Raw genomic sequence first — 11,523 nt, forward strand, 5'->3', positions numbered from 1 at the left:
TGTTTGATAGATTATTGAGAATGGTAATATCATCCAAAAATAAATAAAATGACAGTTGAATGACCAACAAAGACAACTGAAGACAATAGTTCGTCATTAGAAGTTATTTAGTATAACTTTATTCGAAAATCCGTCATTAGAAGTTATTTAGTATAACTTTATTCAAAATCGAGTTGCCGTCCCTGGCGTTGTCAGTGACGTCGTATAATTTGCGTGCGATTTTTACCAATTAACCCCTAAGTAAAATGTAGTTGAGCCATGTAGTACCTTGCAAATAAGCCCAGAAACCCGATAGTTAGTTGAATGTTTATTGGCAGCGTCCCTTCGCTGCCAAAAAAATAACCAGAACATTATGATTCAATACGGTATGTATTTTGGTATATCATCAGTTAAGTTTATTTCTCATCATCAAAACATTGTACAAAACAGATAAAATTCGCACAAGGAAGGACAAAAAATATTACAATAATAGATGATGCAAGAATGGTCTATGAAAGTTTTTTTCAAGAAGTAAAACTTAATTCCAATGTGGCACTACATAAAACAAATTATAAACATGAAAGTGTTGAATGCGGTGAAGATGAGGCTAAATTGTCTTAGAAGTTAAAAAAGCGAAAGAAGAACAACATTATTATTAATAATAATAATAATAAAATATAAAAGCAGTAAACATTAAATAATTAAAACTTTAAAATACACTAGACCAAATGAGGCCAAAATATTTATGTCATAAAAGTAAAAAAGCGCGAAAGAAAAAAAAAACACTTAATAAAATAATAATAATAATAATAATAATAATAATAATAATAATAATAATAATAATAATAATAATAATAATAGTAATAATAGTAATAATAAAAACAACAACAATGCAACATACAAATTCAATAGTAAGAAGAAGAAGAAAAGAAATTGGGGGAACACAATATATACAATATAAAACCAACATTCAAATAATTAAATCCTTAAAATACAGATGAGTCTAAACAATTTTTGTCACGAAAGTAAAAAACGGGAAAGAAAAATAATAATAATAATAATTAATTAATAAGATTTTAAAATAACCAAATAATTCGTCACGGATATGTAAAGTAAAAAAAAAAAAAACGGTGGCGCTTCAGTCTTGGCATTGATAGGCATTGATTTGCTTCTTTGCCGTTTTGGTCTACCGGTATGCCTATTACCGTTTTGGTAGTTGACATTGCCGTTTTAGTCTGTTGCCGTTTTGGTACTGTACTTCAATTCATTGCGTTTTGGTTTTTTACCGTTTTGTCCAGAAACCGTTGGAAGTTGTGGGCTGGCTTGTATGTTTGCTCACTAACAGAGTTGCCATTTGGCCTTTTTGACGGCCAGATTCCTCAAATCTGGCCGTATAAAAATTTACCTGGCCGTAACATCAGAAAAGTCACTGCTAAACTATATTTGGCCGAATTTTTGAAAAGTTTACATTTTTTTCAATATAGGCCTAATATAACGTAGACTTGTTTTGGATATGTTGTTTTTGTTAGATTAAATTCTATATTGATTCTAATCATGTACATTTTGTTTGTACTTGCACTTAACACTTAGTCTAGGCCTATCACGGACCCTAGCCGATTTGACGTACCGGTAATAGAGTTAACAGTTACATTTAATCATTTAAATTGTTCGGATGAAATATATATAATTTATATGAAGTTTATACTCGTTTAAGCTTTATGAGGGAGGACAGTTCAATGCAAGTTTGTACCATATAGGACCTATTGTGTGTCTTTGTATATATTCCATTCCTAGTGGAGGTTCCATTTCTTTTGAATCTCTTTTGAATATAAATTAAATACTGTAGGCCTACTTCAATTAATTTACTATTGCCCAATTGTATAGGACTAGGTGCTGCAGTGTTCTTTATGTAGAGCGCCATAATAAATGCTCGATGTGATCATTCTGGTGCTATAGCATAGTTACCAACCTGAGAGATTTGAAATGCGTGAGTGACTACACCATTTGGATCGGGAGGGGCCGGGGTCCATAGGCGGAGCCCCGCTGGGGTCGATGGGGCGTGGCCCCAGGCGCTCTGACGATCGGAGCATTAAAGCTGTTTTAAAACGATTTCATGGAGTGTGTGACAATACCGGGTACATAAGCAGAAATATTTTGAGTTTCAATGTAATTGAGCACGAACTATTTTGACCTAAACATTTCACTAATAAATTTTTAGTAACGCATCAGTAAAATACCGTAAATATTCACGTAAATACTAAGTACTCTCTAATGACTCAAGTTACTGCATGATCGTTTAAGTTTTTTTTAATAAAACCAATTTCTTTTAATTTTAAATACATTTTCACCTGAATTTGTGATAATTCGTTATCACGCATAGATTTGTGCTAAATGCATGACAAATTATGGAACACGCATGTGTTTCTGCAAAATGCGTGTTTCATCCAATTTCACTTTGAAATGCGGGACCGTCCCGTACGATGCGAGACAGTTGGTAACTATGCTGTAGATCGACTATAAATGTACCTTAATATTTAATACATTTAAATCAAATTATAGATAAATCTTAATAATTAAAAAAAAAAAAAGAAAGAAAAAATTAATCACCCAAAGAAAAATTGATCGCCCAAACGCATAGGTTACTTTCGGGCGTTAGCAAGTAAAGACCATAGGGCCTAGGCTATTTAATATGATGTAGCTGGGCATGTATTTTATAGTGATAATTAAAAGAAGAAAAACAGTGGAAGTTTAACATTGTTCTGTGTATATCATTTGAATTTCTTCAATTTCAAACGAATGACAGCTGATTTTCAATTAATTTTGGTAGTATTTCAAATGAATATGTACTACCCACTGTTGTCTTCTAATCGGATTAAAATCTGGCCGAATTTTGGCCGATATCGAAAAAAAGTTTAGCCGAATTTGGCCGTGAGATGGCGTGTGTTTGGCCGTGAAAAGCCAGACGACGTGAATTCGAAGCCTGTCGACTATCTGGCAACCAACCCTGGTTGGCTGGCTTATTGTAGAAGCAAGTTTGTTGCACGTTTGTTTCTTCTCTAGTAAGTACTCATTCGTTATGTGCTAAAAGTATCTAGAAAATTGGTCATAAAAAATCCTTGGGAGTAGGCCTAGTTCAGAAACTAAATCAACTCGTTGCGGCGCTACAGCGGGCGCTTATATTGTACTCTATTTCTTCTACTCTGTATATAGGCCTAGCCTACTAGGTAGCTGAAGGCTTGGATTGGATGATCGGCTGGGAGGTACTGTAGACCTATTAACCTAGCCAACTCTTGGTACGGGGCCCAAACGACACACTACCTATTCTGTCATACGAAACCATATTTGTAAAGGACAAATCATGTTTTTTAATATACGAAACTTATTTTGTCTTTACAACAAAACATGTTTTGTAAAAGACAAGACCATGTTTGTCTGTACAAAACGTGTTTTGTAAAAAAGACAAAACCATGTTCGTCTGTTACTGTACAACAAAACATGTTTTTTGTAAAGACAAAACCATGTTTGTCTGTACAAAACATGTTTTGTAAAAGACCAAATTATGTTTGTCTGTACAAAACATGTTTTGTAATTTAGACAAAACATGTTTTGTAAAGACAAAACCATGTTTGTCTGTATAAATGTGTTTTGTAAAAGACAAAACCATGTTTGTCTGTACAAAACATGTTTTGTAAAAAAGACAAAACAATGTTTGTCTATACATTACAAAACATGGTTTGTAATACTAGACAAAACATGTAAAGACAAAAACCATGTTTGTCTGTACAAAACATGTTTTGTAAAAGACCAAACTATGTTTGTCTGTACAAAACATGTTTTGCAATAGACAAAACATGTTTTGTAAAGACAAAACCATGTTTGTCTGTACAAAACATGTTTTGTCTTTTACAAAACATGTTTTGTAACAAAACCATGTTTGTCTGTACAAAAAATGTTTTGTAAATGACGAAACCATGTTTGTCTGTACAAAACATGTTTTGTAAAGACAAAACCACGTTTGTCTATCAAAACATGTTTGTATGGGACAGACATGGTTTTTCGTTCACTCAAACACAAAACATGTTTTGTCTCTTACAAAGCACGTTTTGTAAACGACAAACATGGTTTTGTCTTTTACATATTCACCCCCACACTTTTTATTCCCCCAGCCATGGTCGATATCAGATTGAAGAATTTGTGTTGTTTAAAAAAAATGTCACCATGACGTGTACAACTGCATAGAGAGATTTTACAATTTTCTTATCATCCAATGCTGATAAGAAATTGCTGATATGAGTAATTGCTTATGATATTGAAGTGTTAATCCTTTAATCCTATTACTGGCTCTATAGGCAGTGTAGATCATTAGCCATTAAAAATGTCATCTCCTAAAGTGTTGTACTCTGAATTTTAGTTAAAAGCTAGGTTCATACGGGATTATAGCCAGATGAAGTAGCTGATCTACTTGCCAAGTTAATTGGATTAAATCCACTAATCGTGTTCGACGTTAAGGTTTAGAGCGAGATATTTTGACTACCAGAAATTGGGAAAACACATCATTAGACAGGAAGTACAATCGCATGGTGGGTAATTACTGTTGATTTTCGCGCGACTAGTTTATGCTTGATCGAGACTATAGGCGTAAGCTAGGCCTAGGTCTCTGGGGTTGATTAGACTGGCCGAGGAGTCCAGCTGGAAGGTTTACAATGGGTTTTCCCCCAAGTATTTCGTTTAGTCTGTGGTAGTGTGGGCATGCCGATTTCTGGTCATCCCTTATTACATTGGCCGACCCCTTGCCCGTCCCACGAATAAAAATGTCTCTCACAGCCTTGTGGTCTGCTCTTAGATTTTTCAACTTTGTCACAACAATTGCCGATGTTATGCTATTGTGGCCTAAGTCCCGCATTCTCTCTGCTATCCTTTCGTGGACACCAGCCTTCTGACGATACAATATATCTTCAACTTTTTCGGCGATTTCTGGCTCCCTCCAGATATCTATTAAATATTCCTGCGCATACGTCCAGAGATGGCGTTTCTTTACTGACTTTTCGGCCATCATTTGCAAAATAAGACTTGTTGAAATTAAAGTACACAAATCAGGGAGACTGCATCAATTCTGAATGGTGTTTATGACAGTAACTAATAAACGCGCTAACCAGCAAGCATGGAAGGTCACTTTGCTTCAATTTGATTGGTGTATTCGTGACCTGTGGCCACCCGCTGTTTAATTGTTTACTGGCTCTAGGCTGGATTAAGAAGTTAGTCGACATAAATTTACTTGACAGGCTTAGTCGAGTTGTGGCCTTCATCTCGCCATACTTGAGCGGTCATACTCAAACTTATGGCGAGATCATCTAGCTCATCCACTAAAATTATCTCGCCATAGTTGGATATGAACGGGGCTACTATCATTTATGTTTTAAGTGATATTAGAATTAGTCATCATTTTTAATTTCTTCAGTTTAATGATCACAGTTTGAGAACAGACCTAGTAAGTAGGCCTACGTACGTAGCGAAGGCTGCGACCTAGGCCAACATAAAAAAAAAAAAAGACCAAACTGTGTTTGTGTGTACAAAACATGTTTTGTAATAGACAAAACCATGTTTGTCTGTACAAAATGTGTTTGTAAAAGACAAAACCATGTTCGTCTGTACAAAATGTGTTTGTATTAAGACAAAACCATGTTTGTCCATACAAAACATGTTTTGTAATAGACAAAACATGTTTTGTAAAGACTTTAAAACCATTTTTGTCTGTACAAAACATGTTTTGTAAAAGACCAAACTATGTTTGTCTGTACAAAACATGTTTTGTAAATGACGAAAACATGTTTTGTCTTTTACAATAGGTATCCCAATGAAGCCATTTTGAGTGCATACAGTTTTCAAAAATTTGTGAGATTTGAAAAAAATGACACGATTTTGATGTTGAAAATACTATACTCATTGTGAATGTTTGCCAATAAAATTTATATATTTTGGAAAAGCATGTTATAGTGTTCACTTACACATGTTTTTTAACAAGATTGATGTAGTATTTAATGAGTAAAGTGCAATTTTAAAATGTGCTGAAAAACCTTGTGAGCCAAATTTGCGCACATAAAAAAAAAACATTGGGAAACCCCCTTTCAAACTTCAAAACATGATCGCTTGATGACCGTCAAAGCTAGTGGAATGATTTTTTTTGCATGTTATCAGGCTTTAAACAAGCTTTATTTTGATGTGTAAACCGTCTAAAATTGATGTGTTCATCCACCACAAAAAACGAAATTAGTGACAAAGTTCGTATTTTGAGTGATTGTTCATGAACAAAACCGATCGAAAATACCACTAAATAAAGCTAGATCTTATTTATATCTGAACTATCATTTAATAACAGATTTTGCATGGTCATCAAGCGAAAACATTTTGAAATACTGTGAATTCGGGAGTAAAATGATTTTACAGCCTGACACATCCTCATTTCATTTATTGCAAAATACTGTAAATAAAATTGCTTACCTCTCAACAAAAGACAAGCACTGTAGGCATAATTCTGAGCATTTATATCTGAACTATCATTTAATAACAGATTTTACATGGTCATCATGCGAAAACATTTTGAAATACTGTGAATTCGGGAGTAAAATGATTTTACAGCCTGACACATCCTCATTTCATTTATTGCAAAATAAATAAAATTGCTTACCTCTCAACAAAAGACAAGCACTGTAGGCATAATTCTGAGCATTTATATCTGAACTATCATTTAATAACAGATTTTGCATGGTCATCAAGCGAAAACATTTTGAAATACTATGAATTCGGGAGTAAAATGATTTTACAGCCTGACACATCCTCATTTAATTTATTGCAAAATAAATATAATTGCTTACCTCTCAACAAAAGACAAGCACTGTAGGCATAATTCTGAGCATGGGCCGAGGGGACGATTCCCTTCTAGAGGATCTCTGAGTTGGCGAAATTTTTGGGACGGGAAACTAAAACCCTCAATTTTTAACTCAGTTTTTACAAGATTTGAGTTTTATGCACATTATCTCCATCAGTGAATGATTTTTAAATTACTTTAACAACTTTAAATCCCAATTTAACTACCCTTTCTTAACCTGTCTAGATTGCCTTCCCCATACGTGCAAACGAAATAAATAGACTAGCCCTTTTTTAAAGTCGGCCTAATGGCTGCTGTTCGTATTCGTACTGGAAAGTAATTACTAGTCTTGAAGTCCAGACATTTCCTGTCGTCTAACTAGACTAATCATCTAATAGCTGTGTGCCCAAAGTCTATAAATGTGTCTGGTATTTATAGACTACAGTGAAAATTTATATTGTAAACAGACCACGTGCAGCATGCCCAGACGTAGCCTATTCTAAAAGTGCTTGTCCACAGGCAAGTGGTCCCTAAAATTCTTGTCTGAACGTTAAAAAACACTTGTCCCGGGCGTCGGGCAAGTGGGTTTACTCATACCTGTGAGATTTGGCTAGTTCAATAATAACCATGGGGTCTAGAGATTGTAGATTGAGTTTTGTTATTATTTTGTTGTTTCATTTATTTTACCTAATGTTGAAATAAAGTGATAAAGATAATAGTAATAATAACTAGACTTACTATGTCTGTTTAAAAAACAGAACATAGGGCTTTTCCCCATTGATTTAATGATAAATGAAAACAGAACATAGGGCTTTTCCCCATTGCTTTAATGAGAAATGAAGTTGAAATTGCATAGTGATTCAATGACTGAAAGTCAAAAATTGTTCATGCATATCACGGTAGTTTTGAGTTTAACCTAGCAATAACTGGTTTAAGCACTTTAGAAAACGCAAATTTAATAAAACTGTCAGCAAAAAATCTTTAAATGGTCCTAATAATAATATCCACACCCTAATGCGAATCATCACCAAAAATGGATCATTTCTTCATTTCACCATGAAAAACTATTCTTCAAAGTGTCATTTTTATTCATCTGTACAGGTATCTGGGACGTAGGGAATTTAAATGACCCTCAAATTTACACCCTAACCTTGAAATGGTCCTTATATTCATACCCTACGCCGTATCATCACAAAAATAAAGTCATTTCTTTACTGGACCTTTACAAACTATTATAGAAAGTTACATTTACACCCATTGAAAACATATAAATATAGATATTTACGCCTGGGACCTCAAAAATTTAAATGACCCTCCAATTTACACCCTTGACTGATTCGCCAACACATAATTACTGTCCTCCTGTAACTTGGTTAAACTTTTTCCAAATGTTTCATTCAGTTCAGTTGATCCGTTTTCAAAAAAAAGTTAGACCCATTGGTTTTTTTTTAAAGAGATATTTAGGTCTGGGTCCTCAAAAATTGAAAAGACGCTCAAATTTACACCCTTCACTGGATCGTCACTGACACGTAAAATTTCTTCCTTGTAACTTGATTAAACTTTCATTCAGATCAACTGACTGGTTTTTGAAAATGTAGACTATTTGACCTTAAATCACTTTAATTGGTCATCAGACACATATCTCACCATAGATTGACAATAAATATTAGGAGACGCATCCTTGATATATGGCCTATGCTTTGGCAAAGTACGGAAAAATTCTAAGCATAGGAAGGGACCAAAGTGACGGCCAGAAAAAAGCAGTGCAAAAGATAGGGAAAATATATTCAAGAACAAAGAAAAACTAGATTTGAACTCCTCACTGAGGACAAGTTAGGTGATACACCGCACTTTGACCCTCGAAGAAGTTAACATTTGCGTTAATATAACTTAGATAAAATTTCATAAAATAAACATTATAATATACCCACATGGAATCAAAAAATTATTGTAGGCAAACAGAATAAAAAAAACTGAATGAAAACATTTTTTTTTACGAAAAACCCATACTACCACAAGTTGAAGCAATCTTGATTACGCAACGTGTATCGCGGTCTATATAGTCATTTTGTTTTGTCGAGTATTTACAAGTTTTCTATTCGACTGGTCATCTTCGTTGAGTGGGCGTGGTTTAACCCTTTCACTGCGTGTACCCGGCAATGCCGGGTATAAACACATATTGTTGAATTGCGCGTACCCGGCACTACCGGGTATGTAGAAAAAATATTGTTAAAAATCAGGAAGAGGTTCTGCGCCCTCTATAGTTTTTTTCTATGAACTATAATTAACCTTTTATCGGAAAAAAGTATTTTCGAGTGGTTAGGCGCAAAATGGCGGGTGCACGGCCTCAAAACAGACGGTACAATGTCGACGAAGCTATGGACCAGATCTTTGCAGATACGGATAGTGAAGATAACTTTGAATTGGATGATTCTTGCATTTCTTTTCCCCCAGTCGACCATGATAGTGACGACAGTGATTCTAAGGACGAAAACGATGATTCTCTCAACTTGGGAGGCCCTGCACAGGGTCAAGGTGGCAATGCCTTGTCCGCAGATTTCCTTTCCACATTTCACACAATAGAACAGGCTAATTTGTATAGTTCTAAAATAAAGTAACCGTATGATGTTTGCAACGATGCATTTATATTTACCACCTGGATTATATAATGCATAAATAAAAACGTATGGCAAAAAGTACATCTAACAGTGATTTTCTGCAAAATTTTATATTTTCACAATTTTGAAGAAAAACTTTGATTATTTGCGGTTTTGGAATAAAACGATCAAACTAACTCATTTTTTTTTTGTTTTTATTCATCTTGTGTGTCTGCATCATTATAAAGTAAAAAAAAAAAACATTCCATAAAAATTTCATTGGGAAAAATTGGGTTTTTATCAAAATTTGAGAAAAAACAGAAATTCAAAATGGCGACTTTGAGGACACATGACTACCTAATTATGCAAAATACCAAATATCAATGTTCCTCGCGTATGCCAACCTATTGCTCGTCCCAACACACAAAAAGAATTTCGAAATAACCTCTTTTAGTATTTTTTTTGAATTATTTTAAAAATTAACTTTTTTCGTTAAAAAAAGTCACAGCACAGGGGGTGCATATACCTACAGCAGTGAAAGGGTTAACGAAGAACGACCAGTCGAATATGGCCTTTGTATAGTTGTACAGTAAACATGTGCACACAGCTAACTTTGGGCGATCTTACGTCATCGCAGCTTTCGCGGCCAGTTTAGAGTTGTGGCTTCTTCTCCGATGACAACAGACTGAGCAACAACACAAATATATCGAACTTCTTGAAATTTGGCTGTTTTGTACGATCGCCGACCGCCGCAGTATTTGAATCGATTTAAATTAATAGTTAATACTCTAAACAAAGTCATATTACCATTGACAACTATTGCTTGGCTAGGCCTACAGTAGCTTGGCTTGGCCTAGGCCTAGCTTGCCTAGCCTGGCTACGACGAATCAAGGCACTCGCGAGAAATTAGTACTGAGGCTAAATCAAATTTTGCCTTGGGTGCCCTTTTATACTTGAAATTTTGGCATTGGTGCCTTTCCATTTGGCCTTTGTGCCTTTCAAAATCATGTCATACCGGAGGCCATTTGGCCTTGCCCATAAAATCCCCAAATTCGAGGCCTAGGACTATGTACATACTGTATTCTCTGATTCTGAACATGATTTACTACTGGTACACACAAAAATATTATTTCTGTTGTGGTAAATGATTTAAGAACATATATGTGCTTAAATGTATGTAAACTGTACAATGGATTTAGTGTGTTCTTCAATTCACGCGTTTTACCGAGTGTCGGGACCCGGTTAGGCCTAGCCCTAGACGGCTGGGGGTAGGGGTTGCCGAATTACAAGCCTATTGTAGCCTTATGTACACATATACCATAAATTTCAGACATTTAAACTGCAATATATATTAATGTATGTGTTTATGTATCTTACCTTTCAAAGAAATTGCCATAAAAATTTTAATATTAAAAAAAAATATTATACGTCCAATACCGCCACGAAAATATCCGCTTGTCTAGAGTGTCTAAGTTGCCCGCTTGCGGTTCGAACAACCTTATTTGCATATCAATGAAGCACAAGACATCACAAACTAGAGAACAATAGAATCCAGTCGAGTTTCCAATCTCATTGTATAGTTGTCTCAGATATTATACATTTAAATATTAATGTTGTATTCTTTATAATTCTGTTTATTTGATGAATGTTATGTATTTTATTTCAGTAAAAATTCTGTAGAAGGCTGAACATTGCAATATGCACTTCTGAAAATCCCAGCAAACCAGTGGACTCATCCTCCTCAGCTCGATGACTATAATGTTGCTTTCGTGTTTTGCGCTCGTTCATTCTGCTGAATGGTGAGTGAAAAAACTTGTTCTTATTATGAATTTCATGTCCATTGTAAAAGGCTTTGTGGGATAACGTTCAACCTGGGTGAACACTGAGAATCAACATAATTTAAATACTACAACACAAAAACCCTAATTAGATTATTTAAAAATAAAGTTTTATTTGGAAAATTATAATTAAGAGGGTAATACAATTGGAGCGATAAAAATTAAACAATTATTTCATTTATGTCATTAATACGACAAAACAATGAGCAAAATTACTATCTAAAGTGATTTTCTAATCAGTATT

At 34.5% G+C, this 11,523-nt stretch overlaps 1 long non-coding RNA gene across 1 annotated transcript in view; it reads left to right on the plus strand.

Annotated features, from left to right (window-relative positions):
• Window positions 1-2,903: 2,903 nt before the first annotated feature.
• LOC117106251 overlaps window positions 2,904-11,523 on the plus strand; it is a 37,331-nt gene continuing 28,711 nt past the window's right edge. The window contains exons 1-2 of the long non-coding RNA XR_004445030.1: window positions 2,904-3,038; window positions 11,108-11,240. This is a non-coding gene — a long non-coding RNA (uncharacterized LOC117106251). The remainder of the gene's footprint in view (window positions 3,039-11,107; window positions 11,241-11,523) is intronic.

The sequence above is a fragment of the Anneissia japonica genome, unplaced genomic scaffold (genome assembly GCF_011630105.1).
Source record: "Anneissia japonica isolate Jap-2015-1 unplaced genomic scaffold, ASM1163010v1 scaffold1356_len1145284_cov175, whole genome shotgun sequence".
NCBI classification, from domain to species: domain Eukaryota; kingdom Metazoa; phylum Echinodermata; class Crinoidea; order Comatulida; family Comatulidae; genus Anneissia; species Anneissia japonica.